Consider the following 12,987-nt stretch of genomic DNA (forward strand, 5'->3'; position numbering starts at 1 on the left):
TCACAATGTAACACTCCTAATTCCAATGGAAGTCTAACTGATGCATATATATATATATGGGAGTTGACAGGTACACAAGAACTAACCCTTTATTCTCTTAACTCTTCTCTCATTCTTTAATTGCCAACACTGACTTAAGCATCAGAGCATTAGTTAACTAACCCACCCAATGCTTTCTTGTTTTGTAGATCCATACTAGTGGAGATTGCAATGACAATATTATTAGCACCATCTGATCTTAATGCATCATCTACCCAAACTTTCCATTCTTCTTTATTATATGCTTTTTCTGGTTCAACGAGAGTTAATTCTACCACAAAATTTGCTAATGCCTTAGCCTTTAAATTATGCCTTATGTTATACCGAATGTCATAAGAGCCAAAGTAGACTGTCCATTCTGTTACTCTTCCACTTGTGTCTGTGCGATGCAAGATCTTTCTCAATGGATAATTGCTTCAAACTTCAACTGTATGTGCCCAAAAGTAAGGCCTTAGTTTCTTTGCAGCAATTAGGACAACAAAAGCAAGCTTCTATAGGGTAGGGTAATTTAATTCTCCCTCTTTTAGTACTTAGCTTGTGTAATAAATTGGGAATTGTTCTCCCTCTTATTTCCTGGCCAAAACAGAACTAATAGTTTCATTAGTAATTGAAAGATACAAGTATAGAGTTTCACTTGGCCGAGGTGTGTCTAGGAGTGGTGGTTGTGTGATGAATTTCTTTAACTCATCGAATGCTAATTGACAATCTTCTCCCCTCCTAAATTGTTTTTTGCTTTCAAGGCTTTGTAAAAGGGAAGGAATCTTTTGGCTAAGCATGACATGAAATGACCCAATGTAGTGATCTGCTCATTTAGTTTATGCACTTCTTTAATGTTTTTGGGTGGCTGCATGTCCATAATGGCTTTTATCTTTTCGAGATTGGCCTCTATTCCCCTTTTTGACACATTTAGTCATAGAAATTTTCTAGCTTTTATCCCAAGTATACATTTTTCTGGGTTTAGCTTCATTCCAACCTTGTCTAGGATATCAAATATCGCTGCTATGTCTTTGGTATAGTCTTCCACCCTTATACTTTTGATCATCATGCCATCCACATATACCTCTACCACATTGCCAATCAAGTCTTTGAAAATTGTGTTTAACTAAATGTTAGTAAGTTGCACCTGCGTTTTTTAGCCCAAATGGTATCTTTATAATAATAGACTCCATCATCTGTACTGAATGTGATTTTTTCTGCATCGCCAGGCTCCACTAAAATCTGATGGTAACCAGAAATAACATCAACATGTAAATATACTGCATGTATAGCTGTGTCATCTACTAATCGGTCAATGGTGGACAAGGGGCAATGGTCTTTTAGGCATGCCTTTGTTGAGGTTAGTGAACTCTACACACATCCTCCACTTGCTATTAGTTTTTTTAACAAGAACAACAATGCCAACCTAAGTTAGGTATTGGACTTTAAAAATTAAACCAACATCTTTTAGCTATTTGACTTCTTTTGCCATTGCCTTTTTGCCTATTAGGGGCAAATTTTCTCTTCTTTTACTATACTGGTTTAGTAGTAGCATCAACATTTAATTTATGGGTCATGACTACTAGATTAACACCCTTTACATCTTTTGGTGTCTAGGCAAAAGTTTGAATTCTCTGAGTTAAAGTTTAAATCACATCTTCTTTGGCTTGCTCTTCTAAGGCTGTCCCTAACATGATTTTCTTTCCCTCTTCCAATTTCACCATTGATATGGTGTTAGATAGTTTGGGAGATACTTTTTCCGGTTGCTCTAATAACTCAATAGGTAGGGTCATCTAAGCAGCCAACTTCGTCAACTATTTATAACACTCCTAGGTTGACTTTTGGCTCTCTCTGCAAATGGTTATACCTTTGGTGGCAGGCAATTTTAGGCATAGCACTCCCATGTTGATTGTTATGCCATAGTTGCTTAATATTGCTCTACCGAGGATGGCATTATAAGAAAAAGGGATGTTTACCATTGCAAATTCAGCAGATAATTACCTCTTGAGCTTTTCGTCCTCTAAGACTATTGTGAGGTTAGCTGTCCCTACCACTGGTATTGACTTATCTCCCAATTGAATAATATATAAGGAACCTTAGATTGATTTTTTTACTTGGAGGCCCAACTTTTCATACATCTCCAAGGTGAGGAGGTTAACTGAACTTCCAGTGTCTACCAAGACTCTTCACATTTCATATTTGTTGAATCTAGCTTTGATTACTGAAGGATCAAAATGTGGGTGAGTAACTTTGTCACTTTGGGACCAAAGGAAATGGGAGACTGGCACAATTATTCAACAACCATAATTTTTATTAACCCATCAAGAGCTTGGTCTCTTTTTTTCTCCCCCTTAATTGTGAGAGGACCATTAGCAATCACATTTATTACTCCAATAGGGTCTTTATCGTCAGACTTATTCCTCCCTTCCTTTTGATCTTGCTATCTTTTGGACTTCCTTATGGTCGCCCCTCCTATCCTTAAGGCTAAAGTCTCGATCGCCCTTCCTTACGACACACTTAAGTGTTCCATCCTTGACCTTCCTTTCAATTTCATCTTTTAGTTATCTACATTCATCCGTGGTATGCCCATAGTCATCATAAAACCTGCAAAACTTGATTTGGTCTCTTAATTTGGAAAATATGGGGTCTAAGTTTCTAGGCTATCTTACTGATTCTCCATTCTTCTGGATCCATATCAGTATTCTAGATCGAGACTCATTCAAGGGGGTATTGTTTCTAAACCTATCCCTTCCCTTATCAATTTAGTGTGTCGACTTTCTGAGGTTTTCCTCTTTTTTTCAACTGAACCTTTGCCCTTATCAAGCTTTTCAATCTACCTTTCTCCCTACCTTTCATCATCCAGATGGATGTATTTTTAAGCCTTCTCCATCAGCTGATAATGCATCCATGTAGGGTTTTTTTTTATTAAGGAATCGATGAACTTGACATTAGTGGAACCATTTTTCAGGGCTTCATAGGTTGTTTCATGGTTTAGCTATTTCACCTAAATGGCTTTAGAATTTAATCTATTTATGTAGCTCTAAATGCTCTCTTCCTCTTTCTACCAAATGTTTTGTAGATTGAAAGAGAGTTTTTTAGGTAAGATGCAAGTAATAAATTTCTATTTAAAGTCACTTGCTAGTTGATTAAAGTTCTGGATGAAATTTGTTGGGAGGTGTTGATACCACTTTTATGCTATATCATTTAGGGTTAATGGGAGGACCTGGCAAAGGATGAAATTACTAACATTTTGGAGGTGCATGGTGGTTCGAAAGTTAGTAAGGTGACTATGAGGACTAGTCTTTTCATCATATTTGTCCAAACTCGAGAGTTTGAATTTTGCGGGGAATGGTTCAACTAGGATCTCTTTCATCAGAGGGAAATAGTCTCTTACCCCAAAGTCACCTTCCTAGACAGTCTCTTTCTATACTTTTTTAACAATTTGGACCAACCTCCAATCAAGACCTTTCTTGGCTGAATTGACTTTTGGTTCCTACTTATCCCTCCTTTTGAATTAAACATTGGTCCTTCATTAACTCGAACAGCTGCATTATTTTTAAAGGCCCTAAAATTGTCTGGTTGCATGGCCTAGTTTTTTAAGCCCAAGTTTTTAGCTTCCAATTCTTTGATTCATAGCAATATATGTTCTAGTGTAAGTTGCATAAGGGCATTGTTTGCAACTGTGGCACCATTAGTGGAACTATTGCCCGTGGGTGGTGTTTCAGTAATTGGTGGTTAAACTGGTGGATCTAAGGCTAAGGTTTGGTAGAGATGATAGCAATCACCAGAAAATCAATTAGTGGCTTCCCACTGATGGAGCCAATGATGTTGTCACAAGAATCTCCATTGGTATGGATCTATAAAATAAGAGAGCACCAGGTGAGTTAGTTAACCACCACTTTAATGCATAGGTCAGTGTTGGGAATTAGAGAATGAGTCAACTCCTATATATATAAGCATCAATTAGACTCCCATTGGGATTAGGAGTGTTACATTGTGATAGGGATTAATCTCTGGATATCTCAAACTATGTATTGATAGAATCCTTGTTGGTTTAGGAGTCTTATTCGGATTAGGACTCTAAATCGTCATACGAGTATTTCAAAATCCTATCTTGGGAGAGGGAGATTTTTTGTTAATGATTATGTGTTCAAGCACCCTATCTTAGCTGATGGGCGATGGGTGGATCACCCATTGCATAAACGTATTTGGGGCGAACGCCATTCTAGCAAGTAGCATTATTAGTCCCCCCCCCCCCAACTTGTTTGAATCTTTAGGTTCAGTTATTTTGAAAATTTTAAATGAGTGATTGTGATAGTGCCACCTAATCCTGAAAGGTGAATTATCTTGGAATAAGGGGTGGGCAAAAGGGTTGGTCACCCAACTAGGGTGAACAAGTCAAGTAAAGCGGCACCAAGAAAAGTGAATGACAATAGTTTGAGATGCATTAGCCTCATCAAATGTTTGCCCTACGCCCACTGGGAAGGGGGCTCAGACAGGAAAGTGCCTCTCTTATCCTTCCTTTATGTGAAACCCAGGCAGCTAACGCTCTTTTTTCTTCTTCTCTTACTATGGCCATACCTATGTAAAGAAGGGATAATTAGTATATCTACTAGTTGCACAAGGCTAGTTTAGAGAAATACCCTATTGCTTGGACTCTCGAGGCTCTTCCATAATTGTCGCATTCCCAGCCATCAGACCAACGAAAGGAATCCCCTTCTCCACTCGCCCTGGTAGTTGTTTGTCTCCCCAGTAATCTAGGGGGCCATAGGAAAAGTGCCTTTCTAAGCCAAACTATTCAGTTCGGCAATCACAATTTGCTTATGCTTAAATAGGCTAATCTCCCCTTTCCTTGACTTCACATTTAACAACCTAAAGAAGGGAAAATTCCCCTAGCTAACTTCCATGCGCTGTCCTAAAAGGAAAAGCTTGTTCTTCCATCTCTTCACAAATAAAGGAAGTAGTCGAAATTGTGACCTAGGCAATCTAATAACTAGAAAAAGCTAGTGAAGATCCTCACCCCACATTCAATATTGCTTTGATGGCATAGCCCCCTAAACACTACAAGAGTCCTCTAACATTAGGTGATGCAGATACTGTAGAACTCCAACACTTCTGTATAAAAATAGTCCAAAGGAAGGTAGAAGCCAATAATGTCTCCTCATAAATCACAAAGAAAATAAGCCAAACCACAGGGTCATGTGCCCTAAACTCCTTTCGCATTTGATGGGCCATGTAACTGTTCGGCACATCATACTTCTATAAGATCGAATGGATAGCGGTATTCTTCAATTTCGACTTGATCAATGCAATAGGATTGCTGTCATCTTTACTCGTTCTACCTGACTCACTCGCCCCAGCTGGGCAACTAACCTCTTTGCCTCCCATTGCAATATTGGTCTCTTACCTACCCATTTAGGAAATACTACTTTCACCTCTATCACTCGCTCACCCAAAAGTACCTGCAACCACTTTAGGATCAACACTATACTCGTCATCTAAAAGTGTGAGTGCATACACGTTGCTAAGCATCTCTTGAGAGTCTCAAGGTGATTCCACAACTTAGAGAAAGAAAGAATAATTAACTTAAAACAATATTGGTGAAGAAATGACATGAGATTTTGGCGAAATCCAAGCATCATCAATAAACCAGCTAAGAGCTCTCAAACTTGAAGCTAAGGAGAAAATAAAAATGAGAAGGAACGACCATCTTAAGCTTATATAGGAAGACATTTAATTACCTCGATCATCGAAAAGGCACATAGGGAAGCCCAAGTGACCAGAACATTAGGTTGCTTAAAATTTGAATGGCTCTTTTGATAACATGATGAATCACCTCTTAAAATAAGGTGGCACCATTACAGCCATTTATTTTAAAAGCTAAAATAACCTGAACCTAAAGATTCGGATAGTGTGGGGGGACTAATGATGCTACTAGCTAAATCGCACTCACCTAAGTGGCATTAGCCATAAATACATTTGCCCAATAGGCAATCCACTAATCGCCCATCAATCGAAATAGGGCACTCGAACACATAATCATAAAATGGGAGATCTCCCTCTCCCAAGATAGATTCTAAAATACTTGCATAATGAGTTAGAGTCCTAATCTAAAGAAGACTCCAAGACCAACAAGGATTATATCAACACATAGTCCGGGATATCTAGAGATTAATCCCTATTACAATGCAACACTCCTAATTTCAATGGGAGTCTAACTAATACCTATATATATAGGAGTTGATAGGTACATAAGGACCAACCCTTTATTCTCTTTTCTCTCATTTTCTAATTCCTAACACTGACTTAAGTATCAGAGCGGTGGCTAACTAATCCACTTAATTCTCTCTTATTTTGCAAATTCATACAAGTGGAAATTCCTATAACAACATCAATCCTAATAAACCCCAATTTTATAAATCCTTAAATTATATAAAAAAAAGTTAGTTTGCAATATCCCAAAATTGATTTTTACCGCTTCTTCTTCTTCTTCTTCTTCCTTTTATTCTTACTCTTAACTCATACCCATCCCAAAGATGTCAACCATACACATAGCCAAGAAGAGAACTCTAAATTTATAGTGTTGTGCAGATATGGTGTAAGAGCAGTAATGTAACCTTGTGGACTGTGGGTATTCATAAACGTAAATTCCATTGATGTGGAGTGGTGGAGTTAAAATAATGTGTAATGGCTTGTAATTCTGTGTTGACTTTTGGAAAATTTTTGAACTTTTGTGTTAAATGGTTGCTTATTACTTGTATTATTCCACTGTAAAGGAATGACTACTCCTTCATCCAGTGGTATGATCCACTATGCACAGGTCATGAGACGGATGTTATGTTGTTCTTAGTTAGGCAGAGAAATATACTAAAAGATAAAGTGAAGAGTTTGGAAGAGATGAGTAATGCAATGTCTCGAAACATGAGTAAGCTTGAGCAGAAAATTATAGAAAGTGACAGTGAAATTTGAGTTGTGTGATAGGGTCAGAGAATTGAACAAAACCAATAAGAAGTTGAAGATGGAGATTGTTGGAAGAGAGTTATGGAAGCAAAGAATGAAATTAAAATGTGTAGTTGCTACTGTAATATTGGGAATTCTATTTGTTATCCTACAATTATGCAATAGAAAAGGTTATGGAAATCATGTATTAAGGTTGACATGATATTGTGAGAGGCTACTGCAACAGTATGCCTGTTAAAATTATATGTCAAATGATGTAATGTTAATGAATGGAAATATTTTGATCAAATTTGGTCTATGTTGATTTACAATATAAATATTGAATTATTTACAAACCAATATGGAGATATACAGATATCTAAGTTACCAATATCAAAAAATGCAAAAAGGGGAGATTTTAGTAACTTGCAATAACCAACATGCTCATATACATAAACGAATCAATTAAATAGAACAAAAGGAAAATTAAGCCATTTTATCACAAACCGTTTCATTACTAATCAAACATAAAAATGTCCCTCATCCTTAATAGTATAATGGCTGCTAATAAAACCAAAAAGAACCCAAAATATATCTGTTTACATTAAACTAGCATAATGCCAAAATACACAAAACCAACTGTAACACCCCCTTTACCCTATCTATAATGAAACCTAGTAAAGTGATGTCACATTTGGTGCACGGAGCACCTATCTCTGTCTATTAATTATTATCCTTCATTTACTTGAAATGTAATTACAAAAACATATCTGTTTATGTTGATGGAGAAATTATAAGAGTTTCTCCTAAATTTTAACTATTCACCTGTTAAAATATTTTTCAAAACCTGTGAAATCCTTAATTACTATATCATTGCTATCATACAATAATCACTAAATTCCATCAACATCAATTTCATCATCCAAGATTGCTTAAACACAAGAGGCATCTTTAATTTACAATTATATTAACCAACTCATGTGGCTAAATTTAATTTACATACTTATAATCTCCAAAATGAAATTTACATAATGTTATTTACAATATAACTGTACACACGCATATGAATAAAAATGTACACTTTATCTACTATACTTACGTGAGGAAACAAATCTCCTCGCTAAGCTAAATAGCTTAGTGGTGCACTCTTAATTTAAAACAAAATAATTTTCTTTATGCACACTAACACATAATATACTCATCATATTCATACAAGAGTATTTAAAAAGTTTTAAAACAAATATATAACATCGTGACATAAAAATAAGTCAATAAATCCATACTTATTAACCACACCATTTAATGAGGTTAAATGCACTTTATCATATCTTATTTGAAATTATTATCTCTATGATCACAATTGGAGACTTTACTCCAGTACTCATAGTAACCTATGACAGACGGTATATAGATTGGATAATAGGACTCGTGACACTGACCACTCGGTGCTTTTGGTCGATTTAGCACATGCTTACATTTTTGGTAACGATCACTTAGTGGCTCTGACCAGTATAATACTAATTTTCATTCTTGGTACTGACCACTCGATGGCTCTGACTGAAGGAGCGGAACCATGGTAATCGGTGCATTGGAGCATTGAATTTCAAAATTTTTCTTCTAGAGTTTCATGCATCATGCTACATCTCTTATGTGCCTAATCAATTTCAATGCTCAATTGCATATTAAAACACTTTTAATATGTATTAGGATCTTCATTTGCCATTTAAGATTGTGAATTAACAAATTAATTCAATTAAACACTAATTTGAAAGAAGAATTTAGGCACTAACCTCTTTGATGCACTATGGATGCAATTGACACATTTAGGAAGCTCCTAGGACCCCAAGTGTTGTCTCTCTAGCTTGTCCACACCAAGATCACCAATGGCAGCCCCTAATTTTGCTTCTCAAGCCTTGCCAACTAATTATAATTTGGGTTTTACTTTTAGAGAGGTTATATGTGTGTATAGGACACTAGAAACAATTCTTAGCAATTTTAATTCAAAGAAACTAAGGGATTTTTCTTTGAATCAAGTGAGAAAAGAAGAAAGGAGATAGAGAGAGCCTTTGTGCCATCACACATGAGACACAAGAGAGAGTGTTTTGTTTCTTCTTTTCTTTTCCTTTTATAATTAGGTCAAATAATCATTTAAACCCTTTGCCACATGTCACCATCACATTGCATCTTATTTTTAATTGACTTAATCTCATTAAGCCAAGTGTTAAAGTTAGATTTAATCTTGACTTTGATCATTTTGCATGATAAGAAGACAAATGACAAATTTATATGGTGCCATGTGTCATCATCTCATGGTGCCACATATCACCATGTGAAATGACCAAATTACCCTTATATTGTAATTTTGAGTTCTCAGCCCAAAATCATTATTTCTCCTCTTCTAATCAATTTATAGCAAATATAAATTAACTAATTAATCTCTATTAATTAATTTCTCACAATTAAATTCATATTTAAACACTTTAAATATAAATTTAACTTATACTATACATTCAATAACCTAGATTTGGTTTCAAGCCATACTAGAGACTTTGCAATCTCATTGCAAACCAAACCTATTTAACTAATCAATTAAACTCTTTAATTAATTAATTAAATCACATTTTACTTAGTGATTAACTTGTATATGTGTGTGACTCACTGAGCTCATCACTAATTGGCAATGAGATATGATATTAGCTCTTTATATCATTAGAACTCTTTCTTACCATAAATGATTTCTCTAAATAATTTTAGGCATCTCATAGACCATGGTTGATACCTAGCATAGCGTGCCATGGCCACCCAATTAGTAACAAAGAATACCTTAAATGAACCTTTAATCATATGTTACCATACACTAGAATCTCTCCGTTACAAAATCTCAATTCGAGCTGGAGTCATAGTTAATGTCAAATCCCATTTGCTATGAACATTATGTTCTCTTTTAATTTCAGTTCTTAATTAATTAGATTTTCTTGTCAGAAACTCTTTTCTGACTAAATCTGTCTGTCCTAGCCAGGAACTTAAAACATCAAGAATAATTAAATAAACATAGAATTTTATCCCTATTTATTTTGGGCAACAGATTCTATCTTGATCAACACCTATCTCCATATATAACTAGTAGGAGCCAACACATGCCCATATACCCATACACAGTACAAGTATGAAAGTAGTATAACCACCTATATACAAGATAACTGTATTATCTCAAGTCTAAAAATTATATACATTGATATGATATATGACAATGCATTGACAGAGTAAACTCCTTGTGCTTGTCATATGCGTTACTGGTTCGGCCTACTTATCATGTATAAGTGCTTATCATGTTTGTTATGTAGCATGAGACTCACTACTCTATCTTATTTATATCTCATATAAATACCTTGGGAACAAATATGATTACAATCTTTCTGAATAAGTCATGTCATTTATGAAGTATCCTTAACTGTGAACCAATTTATGATACTTTGTGCTAGAAATACTGTCACTCATATTCTTAACAACTTAAGAAGAGAATTTCTAACAAAATATCAATGGATATTTTCTATTACACATAAATATATTTTGTAAACGGAAAAAGTGAAATTGCCTTTTATTAATAAAATAAGCGCAAGATATATACAAAATGATATACTCTAGGGCATACTACTAATAATCTTTCACTAGCACTAGAGCCATTCATTACAATATCTTAGACCCATCTTCTCAGGATGACGGTCTAACTGAGCTTGTGACATAGGCTTTGTTAATGGATCAGCTGGATTTTTAGCTGAAGCTATTTTCTGCATGGCTATATCGCCCCGCCCAACTATTTCTCTAATAATGTGGTAGTGCCTTTCTATGTGTTTGGATTTCTGGTGGGATCGGGGTTCCTTGGCCTATATGACCGCTCCATTATTGTCACAGTAGAGAGGAACTGCTGACTCAATGGAAGGAACTACTGCAAGTTCTGTCATGAACTTTTTTATCCAAACAGCCTCTTTTACAGCATGTGATGCAGCAATATACTCGGCCTCTGTAGTGGAATCAGCAATCGTACTATGTTTGGAACTCTTCCAACTGACTGCACCTCCATTACAAATGAACACAAACCTAGAGATAGACTTTCTATCATCGATATCTTGATTGAAAATCATAATCAGTATAACCATTCAATTGCAAGTCACCACCTCCATAAATCAAGAATAAATCCTTAGTTCTTCTCAAGTACTTAAGGATATTCTTGATAGCTATCTAGTGTTCCAAACCTGGATTGGATTGAAACTTGCTAGTCAAACTAACAACATATGTGATATCCGGCCTAGTACACATCATTACATACATCAAACTTTTAATAGTCAAAGAATATGGAATCCTTGCCATGTTATCTCTTTCTTCAGGTGTCTTTGGAGACATTTCTTTAGAAAGGTGGATACCATGTCTCACTCGTAACAATCCTCTCTTGGAATCAAGCATGTTAAACCTCTTTAACACCTTTTCCAAGTATAAACTTTGGGATAAACCAATTATTCTTTTCGCTTTTATCTCTATAGATGCGAATTTCAAGAATATAAGTTACCTCCCCTAAGTCTTTCATGGAGAATGTATTTGACAATCATACCTTGACAGTTGTCAACATACCTATGTCATTACCTATCAATAGAATGTCATCCACATATAAGACAAGGAAAGTGACAACACTATCATTAACCTTCTTATATACACATGGTTCATCCATATTTTTTGATAAAATCAAATGACTTAATGGCTTCATCAAAATTGATGTTCCAACTCCTCGAAGCTTGTTTCAACCCATAAATGGATCACTTTAACTTGCATACCTTGGAACCATCTTGGGATTCAAAACCCCTAGGTTGTTCCATGAAAATGTTTTCATCAATGTATCCATTGAGAAAAGTTGTTTTGATATCCATTTGTCAAATCTCATAATTATAGTATGCAGCTATTGCTAATAGAATCCTAATTGATTTAAGCATGGCAATTGGCGAGAAAGTCTCCTCATAGTCGATTCCTTGCCTTTGGTGAAACCGTTTCGCTACTAGCCTTGCTTTATAGGTCTCTACCTTTCCATCAGAACCAATTTTCTTTTTGAAAACCCATTTATTCCCTATAGGTACAATACCTTCAAGTGGGTTAACAAGGTGCCAAACTTGGCTCTTATGCATGGAATCAATTTCGGATTTCATAGCTTCAATCCATTTTGAAGAATCTATATCTGATATAGCTTCTTCATAGGTAAGAGGATCATTTCCATGATCTACTTCTTCATGAGTAAACAACTCTTGTTCATCTTTATGAAGAAAACTATATCTCACTGGTGGGTGAGATATCCTGGTTGATCTGCGAGGAATTAATGTAGATATTTCATCAATAGGTGCAGGTTGACTAGATGGATCTATATCCATTTGATCTGTTGGTTGGTCAGAATTTTTCAATTCTAACTCTATTTGTCTTCCTTTGCCACCTTCTTGAATAAACTGTTGTTCAGGAAAGATGACATCTCTGCTTACCATAATCTTTTGTGATGTAGGTAAATAAAAATAATATCTAAAACTTTCTTTTGGATATCCAACAAATCGACCTTTTTCTGATATGGTTTCTAATTTATCAGTGTTCAGCTTTTTAATGTAAGCTGGACAACCCCAAATCTTAACATACTTAAGACTCGATTTTCTTTCATGCCATATCTCATAAGGTGTGGAAGAAACTGATTTTGATGGAATCCTATTCAGAATATGTAAAGCTGATTCTAATGCAAATCCTCAAAAGGAGATTGGCATATCAGTATAGCTCATCATACTACGTACCATATCTAATAGGATACGATTTCTCCTTTCAGATACACCATTCAGTTGTGGCGTTCCTGGAGGAGTTAGTTGGGAGACAATGCCATGCTCTTTCAAGTATTCATCGAATTCAGTACTTAAGTATTCACCTCCACGATCTGATCGAAGAGTCTTAATACTTTTTTCTATTTGATTTTCTACTTCACATTTAAATTCTTTGAACTTTTCGAATGATTCATGT

This window comes from Hevea brasiliensis, chromosome 16, assembly GCF_030052815.1.
Source record: "Hevea brasiliensis isolate MT/VB/25A 57/8 chromosome 16, ASM3005281v1, whole genome shotgun sequence".
NCBI lineage: Eukaryota > Viridiplantae > Streptophyta > Magnoliopsida > Malpighiales > Euphorbiaceae > Hevea > Hevea brasiliensis.